General features: G+C 50.9%; 1 protein-coding gene across 1 annotated transcript in view; it reads left to right on the plus strand.

The window, feature by feature from the left end:
* MDGA1 (MAM domain containing glycosylphosphatidylinositol anchor 1) overlaps positions 1-11,359 on the plus strand; it is a 111,666-nt gene that overhangs the window by 46,603 nt on the left and 53,704 nt on the right. The gene's annotated exons all lie outside the window — the stretch shown is intronic.

An 11,359-nucleotide genomic window follows, 5' to 3' on the forward strand; every position in this document is an offset into this window, starting at 1 on the left:
CCTAATGCAGGGAGAGATGGGAGCAGCAGGGATGCGTCCGCCTCCGCAGCAGGGCTGGGCTGCTGCTGCTTCTCTGGAAACATGGGAGCAACGCAGGGAGAAGACAGGAGGTTTCCAGCGGGGGAGCGAGCCCTCCATAGCTCGAGTCCGTGGCCTTCTCTGAGACAGGCAGTATCAGCCAGGCCTGAAGAAACGGGGCTGCCAAATCCTCTGCGGTTTCCATAGGTGGTTAGCAGTTTGGGGAATAAGGTGTAGGGAGATGACTCTCTGTAACCAGCAACCCGCTGAAGATACATTCATGAAAAGCTACGGCAGTTACTGATGCAACAGCTAAGGCATTTTTTTCATAATTAATTAGCAGAGGAGGAGTTGGACACAGGCGCTTATGAAATTCCCGCATTTTAAACGCGTGCAGGTAACGGTGTGAAGGATGGAGGGGGAAGACAGGACTTTCAGATCACAGAGATGGTGGCTATTTGGCAGCTTGCTTTTTGTAGCTGGTCACCAGTCTGAAAGACCTCAGCCATTTCATCTGATGGACCGCCTGAACCTATCCTCATTTTTTCCATCCTTCGCCCATGACTGATTTGGTCTACCTTGATTCCTCTGAAGATGGTGATGACAATGATGAAGAGGTAACGATCCAGAGAGTGACAGCAAAAATGCTTACAGTAAAAAATGTTCTTGCCTCTCCTTTCTCTGTGCTATATATACTGATCCTGTGTTTTTAAATTGCATGCATTTCTTAAGTTCCTGTATGCACCACCCCCCTTGTTACATTAATTCTTATGGGAAAAATTGCTTCGGTATCTGTTGACCTCAGCTGCTTCATCTATGAGACTGAACGTTTGCCATAAATCTTTTAGTTTGAGCATCCTTTCAGCCTTTTCCTGAACGGTTACGTTTTCATTGTCGTCACCTTCCTCAGATGAATCAAGATCAATCAAGGGTGAAGGATGGAAAAATGGGGTAATGATGACAGTTAGCGGAGCAGGATATTAAACAATTGGCAGCAGAACTCCGAGGACAGAGAAGTGATGGAGAACTGGGTGTTGCTCCATGCTGAGTTCTTCCTCCTTGGTCTAAATTCCCTAGTAGGCCTGAAGGAGAGGCTGAGTAAGAGCCTGGTTTGTATGGGGAAGCTTCTCCTCCTTCCACTCTGTAGGTAAGAAGTGGAGAACCACTGTGTTAGTTCTTCATGGTCTAGCTTTGCCCTTTTGCTTTTTGACCCTTTTGCTTACTAGTACTGACAACGAATTCAAAGTAAACATATTAAGGAGTGCTGGTTAAGATTTGATTACCTTAATTGCCTTGGATGGCCCTCCTTCCCCTACCAGGCTCTTTCTGGGTTGGATCTCTCACCTTTCCCGCTCTGATCCCACCCCCCCATCATTAAGGCAGGTCTGACTTTTTTCAATCGATGTATGCTTTTGGCTGCGCTGCCTCTTGCTTTGCTGCCTGTTTGGAAAGCAGCTGTGGAGGGATCATCTCGTGCTCCCAATTTAGCTCTCAAACTGAAAACAGAAGGTGAGGTAATGCTGTAGCCCAGCTGCGAGCAGAAGGCTCTGACCACCTGTGGCCCTGATAATCATTGCATTGCTAAAGCAGGGGTTCTTCTCCATTTTGCCAGGATTGCAGTTCTCAGAGGCACTTTCTTCTGCTGCCTCCCTACTCTTAACTTTCAGTTGTTCTATTAAAAGAGTCTAAACATACGGAGGCAATTGAATTGCTCGGGTGATGGAATAGGAGCCTGTTGCTATAAGATTGCTGCTTGGAGTCAGCAGTCACCTCTGCCTGGTAGCTCCTCTGGTTGTGGGTGAGATCCTCCCTAGAAGACTAGGGAAGACTCAGTCAATTCCTCGTAGGTGGCAGCTGCGTGCTCTGGACATGAGCCCTAGCCGTGGCACTAACTGGGTGCTCTCTGGAGCCCAAAGATTTATCCCTGTATTTGCTATGGGGGGACGTGCAGGCTGGTGTCTGTTTTCCTTCCCAGGGTAGCTCTGTTGTGGCACGCAGCAGCTCAAACACCGGAGGTGTCTCCTGCCCAAGAGCAGGACATGCTGCCCAAGTTTCAGCTGCCTGTTATGACTTAGCTTTCTGAGGAACTCATTAAACAAGGCACATGGAGAGGTTTGTGTAGAGGGGTGCTTCTGGCCACTCCTGTGCAGGTGTTGCACAAGCATCTACTTTGGTCTGCGTTTGTCCCACCTAGTGGCAGTGTGAGGGCTGGGATCACCTTAAGCTCCCTGTGCAGGCTCAGGACAGAGGGAGGTGATGCCAGCTAGGGAATGGGCTGCCCAGGGAAGGGGTTGAGTCCCCATCCCTGGAGGGATTTAAAAGATGAGGTACTTAGGGACATGGTTTAGTGGTGGGATGGCAGGGTTAGGTTAACGGTTGGACTTGATGATCTTAAAGGTCTTTTCCAACCTAAATACATACATCAACACATACCATCAATGGGTACAAATATCTCAAGGGTGGGTGTCACGAGGACGGAGCCAGACTCTTCTCAGTGGTGCCCAGCGACAGGACAAGGGGCAATGGGCACAAACTGAAACAGAAGAGGTTTCAGTTGAATATGAGGAAGAACTTCTTGACTTTGAGGGTGGCAGAGCCCTGGCCCAGGCTGCCCAGGGGGCTGTGGAGTCTCCTTCTCTGGAGATATTCAAAGCCCACCTGGACGCTGTCCTGTGCCCCCTGCTCTGGGTGAGCCTGCTTGAGCAGGGGGGTTGGACTGGTGAGCTCTCGAGGTCCCTTCCAACCCCTGCCAGTCTGGGATTCTGTGTAAACAATTCTGTGATTCTTACCATCCAAATCATTCCCTGAAGATGTCTCTCTCGCTCAATGGCTTTGGAGGGAGGTGGCGTTCCTAACTTGGGTGCCTCAGTGAAGCGCCTGAATTCAGATGGGGTAAATTTGGGCTTTAAAGTCGTGTTCCAGCTAGGTCCAGGTTCGCTGTCAAACCTGGGGGGATGCTCAGTCCTTTCTCAGTTGTTCCAAATCCTTCTCAGGAATGTGGAGGGCCTATCACAGGATGATGAACATCACGGGTTGGCCATTTTCCCTCTATTTTCCCTTCCTGACACTGTGGATGGAAGCACAGGGAATGCATTCTGCTGTGATGGGCTGAGCAGCTCTGTTTCTGCTCACAGGGTTGCAAATGGTACCTGTTGATTGCTGCCTCATTATAGGTGAGGAGAGTCAAAACTGTAGATTTGGGTTTCTCTTTTATTGTCTACTTTCCCAAACTTTTTGCATGTGATTCCTCTGGCATTTAAAACTCTAGGCCAGTGTTTCTGCCCAGAGAAAACAAAATCTAAATAGGAACTGAAGCCGTGCTTCTGCCACCTGAAGAGCAGAGAAAGGACGAGAGGAAGGGGAATTGTAAAGATATATACACATACACACACGGACATATAAAACATCAACATCATCTTGTCAAGGACTTTGGGAGAGAAGAGGACTAAGAATTCTGTCCTAGTATTTGTTGAGGTTGGGGGGTACTGGGGATGGGACAGAGTTGATTACTAGGACATAAAAACACCTATAGGGAGGACTTGCAGTAGGCTTAAACTGCAACAAGGGACTTGGGTTAGATGGTAAGAAAACCCGGTGATAAACTCTGAAGTAAGAGGAAAGATGTGGATTCTCTGCTTTGGAAGAAGAATCTCATTTGGTTCTTTTTTTGTGGGCTGATTTTTTTTTTTTTTTCCTTTTCCTTAGTTTGCACTGGCAATGAGTTGCTTTATTCCCAGAACTACCCAGCTGAGTAGCTCACCTATGAATTATTGAGTAGTAGGATAACTGGTTCTCTGCCAAAAGTTAATGCATGTGGGATGCTTTTGGGGGAAGAGTATCATTGGCTGGCTGTTAGTGCATGTTTGGATCTGAACTATTTATATGCTATTGGGAGCGGCGTGTCACTGCCAGCCCAATTTGTTAAACAGAAGCTTGTAAGAATGGATGCGTGGGTATGAGCTGACATCTCGTTACCTTCTAGAAGACAGAGGCGGAACCTCGGTGGAGGGTTGGTGGTCTGACACTGCTACACAGATGGAGGGCTCCCCTCTTGTGGGGATGGGGGTGGGCAGGAGAATCCCAGATCCACCCTAGCTATCATCCTGCTATACCTACCACAATTGACTGAGTTAGAGGCAATATTTTCATATCAGTCTGTGGCAAAAAAAAAAATAATCTAAATTTGGATTAAGCCATTGGTCTGGCAGTAATTGAAGGTATTAGCCCTGAAATGCCCCCTCTCTCACCCTCTTTATTTCTCCAGTGCATAACTTTTTGAATTGGGCGGTATGGGGGGGTGGGAGGATTATCAGCATGCGTCTCACATACAAATGTGTATGTGTCTTCTGTACATACACCATCTTTTCCTCCTCCTCTTTTTCAATTAGGGGAGCATACTGTTTTGAAACCAGGCACTTGAAGGTAAGTGAGGCATGGGAATGAGGTGGCTTGACACTGCAGGAGAATACTTGTCTTTGTAGTGTCTTGTTAGCACGAATTAATTGGGCAGTGAGTCTGAGTGGAGTTCCAGCATGTCTGGGACAGATCTTTTTTGAGGAGGCATGTCTGTGAGGCAGAAGGTCTGGAAGTTCCCACCCAGGATGGACTTTTCTTCAAAGCACTCCGTAAAGTGAGCTAGGGGTCTCATGTATTAATCAGCACAGCTCGTCATGCAGAAGAGGAAATCCTTTAGTAAATCCCTCTTTATTAAAACAAGGTGAAGATTGGTTGGGCTAATTGGCTTGGAAGGTTCAGAGAAGAGGAAGGCAGAAAAGCTGGTAGTGAATACATTTTGTTTGCTCTTCTTTTAAAAGCAGTTGGCTAGCACAGAACTGTGCCTTCTCTGCTCTGAGCCCCGCTTCTCCGGTCCCTCCACCCGCTTGTCTCACAGAAAATGTACTCAAACAAATCTGTTTTGTTTGAAATAACAATACTTGCAACTTGGCTTTCAAGCACTTTGCAAAAAATACATGCTGTATCTCCTTATACGTGGGGAGACTGCAGTGCAAAGGCAAAAGGCACGGAAGATGAAAGAAAGAGATTCCGGCTTTTAGCCGAAATCGGTTGAGCAAGCTTTCCTCCATCTCCCCTCTTCTAACGACTCAATTTTATCTCTCAGAAACAAGCAGATGAGATTGGGCTTGTAAATCTTAGTTGGATATTTGTCTCCACATGGAAAATTGCTGGTGCCTGACGTGCGCTCTTGGGCTGCGGGGTGTGAGTGCTGTTGCAGGGAACAGAACTGCCCAGCTGGCTTTTCCCAGCCTTGTGAGATTAAAAGAGCTTCCCGCTTGCTCGGGTAGAGAGCTCTGGTCTCTCCTGGAGTGGAAACCATGGAGTTTTCTACCTGCTGTGAAAGCAGGGGTGCAGGATCTTTGATGCCTGTGACATCTTCAGCATTTCAGCAATTCCCAGATTACGGGAGCAGGGGCTGGATGAGGAAGGCACCCTTTGCTGGGATCGCTTTGGTTGTCTAGAGGAGGTTAGGGAAGACTGCATCCAGTGTGACTGCAGCAGGGTACCTATCAGAATTTATATGGATGCCAGATGGGGTCATACGGGTCTCATAAGGCCGTAATAGCGGCCTGTGCTGATTTGCTTTCAAGCGAGAAATTACTGCCCGGTGTCATTAGCCAACTTTGGGTAACGAAACACAGCTGATAATTGTAGCTAACCACGAAGTGCCGTCTTTCATACCAGGTTATCTGTGTGTCCTTTGCAATGTTAAGCTGGCAAGTGAGCGGTCAATTAGCTCTCAAGCATGGGATAAGGTAAAGGGAGTCCCACTGGCGTGTGGTTGCACGGATAAGCGTGGGGGGGGGAGTCGTTACAGAGTGGGATGAGAGCCGCTGAAAACGTAGCGGCCTTCCAATCTAGCAAAGCTTCCTATTTCTAGATTTAAATAAAAATGTAAACGATGACCGACTCTGGAGAGTAGAGTAGAGGGTGTTTTGCACAGGGGCAGAAGCCTGGGCTAAGGGCTGAGGTGTGGGTCGGGATACAGGACTCCGGGAGGCTGCTTCTGTCTGATGCCGCCGGTTTGCATGACCTCGAGCAGTCTGTCCTTCTGCTTGTGCCTCTGTCTCCGCCTGGATGTTGCTGCGCCGTGGTGCCCTTTGCAGCAGCAGAAGCATCGCGGGAAGTAAATCCCTGTAGGGCAAGGAGAGCGCCGCAGCCCACGGCAGCTGCCCAGCCCGGCGGTACGATGCGGGCGGCCGACCGCCTACAGGGATGGCTGTCGTCAGCCGCTGGCCAGGGTGGCTACAGGGGGGAGAGGGCTGCCTGTGAGTCCAAAAGCAGGCGATGAGTGAGCTCCTCAGCTCTGACAGCCCTTTCAAAACAAGCCAGCATTTGGGAATTGGCCAGGATGTGCAATATTCACAGTCCTCGAGCTACAGCGGGAAAGCAGACTTTGCATGTGTCTTCCATGGTAGTGTTGTGCTGTGGCGTCTGGGATTTTTGACCCCCTCAGTTCTTGCCTGAGCTCTTAACGCCAGGACTGTTCACTCAGCGCTCCCCTGTTCTGCAGATGCTGGTTTCTGTTTAAGCTTGTCATTGATTTCTGTGCATCAGTCTGCTCCAACACGAGCCTTTCTCTGCCCGTCATCCGTATCAGATTGGGCAGCCTCGTGACCACATTCCCATTTTTTAAAGTGAAAAAAAAAATTTTTTTTCACTTAATTTTTTTTTTTTTCTGTATTTACCCCCCAAGTGAAAAACTTTCCATAGTGCATCACTGCCATCCTGGGATGCTCTGACTTTGTCGCTGGTGAAAGAAGCATCTCTGCCTTCTGGAGGCATCTGAATTTGATGGGAACCTGCAGCAGTCGGACAGGATTGCAGGGGTTGCTGAGTGCCCCTCCTTGAGCTGTGCCTGGGCAGGGCAGCTCAGTAACAGTGCAAGGAGACCGTGGTCTCTCCTGCAAGCACTTTGGCTCTTGTACGGAAGAACGCTCCTCCCTTCCTCAAGGCTAAAATAAAACCAGGCTTAAATGCTTACAGACTTGACCACAGCTCAGCGATCAGCGCACTTCTCACTCACCCAGCAGAACGAGCATTTCACTCCTGGTTATTTCCAGTGAAACCAAGAAAATGCGAGGTTATCGGGGCACAAAGCAACACCCCTTGACACTTCACATTTCTCTGTTGCACTTCCCTTGCTCTCGCCCTTCATCATCGTGAACACCATGCTGGCTTAGCAACCCGTCGGAGCGGAGCATCTGCTCCGGCTCACAGCAAGGGAGCCGCCTGCAGCCCGGCTTTGCTTTAGGGTGCCTGGCACGCGGGAGTAGGTTGCCTGTGTTCGGCTGATTGCATTTCGCTCCTAACAAGCAGGTGAGTGATTATGTTTTCTCCTGTTGCACGATGATTCTGCTGCGAAGGCAGGCTGCCCTGCCTTGTGTTTCACAGCAGCCGCATCTTAACGAGGTTGCTGGAAGAGCCTTGCTCCTTCAACGCTGCCCTCTTCACCCCTGTCGTCACTCCCCCTGACAGCTGGCTCCGTTAAGCTGTGTGCCGAGAGAAAACAGTAATCGTCTATATTTGTTTGCTGTGTTTCTTACCAGGGGATCCCGGAGCCCTGTATACACAGAGAGGTTTTTTTACCTCCCTCTTGTAAGCGTAGCTGCCTGCAGCGTGGCTGCTGCTTAACGGAGCACTTCAGCATGCGCTGGAATTCAGGGGAGACACAGAAAGGCATTTGAGGAGCCTCTGGACAAGTGCCCTCCTTTGGAACTGGGTTAAAAACCGGGCTTGCTACCCAAGCTCCCCAAAGAGCAGCTTAGTGAGCTGGAAGAGCCGGATACACTGCACAGAGAGAGCAGCTCCCGTACAGCCAGCAGGGACGCTGCTTCTCCCTGGGGATGAGAGGCACCTGGAAAATCATTGTCATTTAGAATCATAGAATCACTTTGGTTGGAAAAGACCTTTAAGATCATCGAGTCCAACCTTTAACCCAACCCTGCCATCCCACCACTAAACCACGTCCCTAAGCACCTCGTCTGCCCGGCTTTTAAATCCCTCCAGGGATGGGGACTCGACCACCTCCCTGGGCAGCCCATTCCAGAGCCTGACAACCCTTTCGGTGAAGGAGTTTTTCCTAATGTCTAGCCTAAACCTGCCCTGGCGCAACTTCAAACCATTCCCCCTCATCCTATCGTCTGTTACCATTTCCTGAGGCTCCCTAAAAGCGTCTGCACCGGAGTCATGCTGGGGGTCGCTGCTCAAAGCCAGTCACCGTCTCAGGCGCACGGGAGCCCTTCAGTTCCCACTTCTGGGGAGCGGGAGCACCAGCTCATTTAAACAAGCTTTCTTTTGCATTTAAGCCAGGGATGAAAAAGGCTGTGTTATTCTCTGCTAAGATTTGCAGTCTGAATCCCTGCCTTGGTGGCGGTCTCCCTTTTGTGTGTAAACTACTCGAACAAGCGTGAGCTCCCCAGCGGGCCTTGGAGGCCAGAGCTGATGTCTGGCTCTGTAATTGCTGTTGACCTTTCTTTGCTTTCATACCCACCGGCAGCCTTCAGCAGCGGCTGCCCCTTGCTGTGGTACTGCACGCGTCCTTCGCAGGGATGGGAGGAACCTGCTTCACTGCTCTCTCCAGAAAACCCAGGGGCTCCAGGACGACCTGCAGAGTTAATGCTCGTTGGGTGTTCCCTAGTGCCAGAGGCAGGAGGAGAAAATGCAATCAGTCTTTACCGTTCTAGGCACTTTCAGACATGCCCTTCGCAAGGTGGTAACATGGACCCAGAGCCTGTCCCAGTGTAAATCAGAGAATCCCAGAATGGCAAGGGTTGGAAGGGACCTTGGGAGATCACCCAGTCCAACCCCCCTGCTCAAGCAGGCTCACCCAGAGCAGGGGGCACAAGACATCGTCCAGGCGGGCTTTGAATATCTCCAGAGAAGGAGACTCCACAGCCCCCCCTGGGCAGCCTGGGCCAGGGCTCCATCACCCTCAAAGTCAAGAAGTTCTTCCTCATATTCAACTGGAACCTCTTCTGTTTCAGTTTGTGCCCATTGCCCCTTGTCCTGGTGCTGGGCACCACTGAGAAGAGTCTGGCTCCATCCTCGTGACCCCCACCCTTGAGATATTTGTAGGTGTTGATGAGGTCCCCTCTCAGTCTTCTCTTCTCCAGGCTGAACAAGCCCAACTCTCTCAGCCCAAGTAAATCCCGTTTCCAGCTGAAGAAGATTAAATACCTGCTGCATCCTTGGCTGCCCTGCTGTTCCTGTGACCTAAGGAAGCACCGGGATTCTCCCAGCCCTGCTCCTCTGTGACCCTTTTCCAGCCCCGGAGGCTCCCTCGGTGAGGCCCGGGGGGGCGCTTTCCTTGCACCGTCTGTCCTTGCGGGGAGCGCTTTGTCCAGCTTCAGATCTTTTCCCTTCCTCTGTCCCAGCTCCGTACGCAGGCACCGCTCGGTGTGGGAAGGGAAGATGTTCTCCCCCCCCAGCCCCCCACCATGCGATAGATGGCTTTCAGTACATCGTAGGCTGCCGTGCCGGTTTTTTTAAGCCTTCCTTTCTCTTTTCTCTCCCCTTTTTCTCCCACCAGCTTCAATTAAGGAGCAGATGCGACCCAAGAACTGGGATAGCAGCTAGGGATGGAGACGACACGTTCATGTCGCTAGGTCTAATCAAACAACTTCTCACATTATTCACACCGCGAGGTGGGAGACGTGTGAGCCCAAAGGCAAGTCAGCACTTGGAGCACCCGCAGAGAGACGGTGCTAGCAAAGCCCTCTGTAATGAGCTGACCACACCACTCAGCACGGCACCCTGAGCTCAGTCAAGGGCTGCTTTTAATCCACTTAAGTGCAGCAAAGGGCCTGGAGGCTGAGACTTGAGAGCGGGTTACCTAGAAAACAATCAGCCACTGTCAAACAAGGGCTGCCAGGTGGAGGGGATGCTGCGTGCCCATCGGTGTCCCTGGGAGAGGGGACACTGTGCCTGCAGACCTGTGGGGTGGTGCACGCACCGCCTTCATCTGTGGTGCAGATGGAGATGCCGCTAGCGTTACAGAGCCAGAGGTGGGTCTTGCTGGGGTCGGGCTATGGGAGGGGAGAGACTGGTGTGCCGGAGCCCTCCCAGCGTGGCGGTGTTCAGGGCAGCAGGGATGCTGCCTGACCCCGGGTTCCCGGTGGAGCGGTGTCCGTGGAGCTGCGTGTCGCAGGTTTTGGGGTTTGGGCGTGCTTGGCAGCTCTGCGGACCTTCAGAGGAGGCAGGTGCTTTGTAGATCTGTTGCGCATAGAAGTTGTCTGTGGAGGAGCAGCTGCTTTGAACCTGGAGGACGTGAGTTGTGATTGTGCCGGAGCTGCTATAAATCTGTTCTCCCTCTTTTACATTCGAGCTAACAGCTGGTTTGTGTTCAGGAAACCGTTCTCATTTTAGAGGGAGAGCTTCTGGTTATTCCCATGCTGTAGCGCTTTAATTAAGAGTTTATTGCAAGTGAAACATGTCCATCAGATGGCTGTGGAGATTGAAGTCCTCTGCCATCACATTAAGTAAGGGGTAATGCAAGCAATACCAACCCAGGCTTTCTCCTTGCTCTGCCTTAACCACGTCCAAATTGTGAGGTTCCTGTAACTTTTTCCAAGTGCTAAAGAACAAGACTTAGTAGCCTCCCTTTGCTAAGGAGGTAGCCACACATCACCATTCTCACCCCACTGGCAGAGAAGCTGACGTGGAGAGACAGGACTCGCCTCCCAGCATTGGGGAATTACGAAAATAGGACCCAGAGTCCCTGTAGCCAGTCCCTGATGTGTTGTATTGATGTATTCTGGAGAGGCCCTCTAACACCCCTTCAGGTCTGTGCTCTGTGGGGACAGCCAGCGCGTGTCCCTCCATCTGAACAGGGGGTCCCCGATAGCCTTGTTGGACATTGACCAGAAGAACATGGATGTAACTCCTCGGGAGCATACCCGCCTGCTCAGGGAGCACAGCTTATGCTGGGCGTGAGGACGTTATTCTGATGAGGATCTGGGGATCAAATCCAAGCTGTGGCACTCAGCTTCTGGCGTTGCACTTCTCAGGTGAAAGAGCAGGGCTTGGTGGCTCCTCCAACGGCGTCTCACTGCGGGATGAGTCCGTGCTAAAGGCTGCCCCTACCTAATAAATGGGAGGGAGGTGGGAGGTGGCCCCAGCCCAGTCAGAAGGGGATGTCGGACGATGATTGCTGCTTCTGGTTTGATGAATCCTGCTTCCCACCAGAAAATAAATATCCTTTAGGAAATCACAGAATCATAGAATCGTCTAGGTTGGAAAAGACCTTTAAGATCATCAAGTCCAACCGTTAACCTACCCCTGCCATCCCACCACTAAACCCTGTCCCTAAGCACCTCGTCTGCCT

Source organism: Egretta garzetta, unplaced genomic scaffold (assembly GCF_000687185.1).
Source record: "Egretta garzetta isolate BGI_Z169 unplaced genomic scaffold, ASM68718v1 scaffold574, whole genome shotgun sequence".
Classification (NCBI taxonomy): domain Eukaryota; kingdom Metazoa; phylum Chordata; class Aves; order Pelecaniformes; family Ardeidae; genus Egretta; species Egretta garzetta.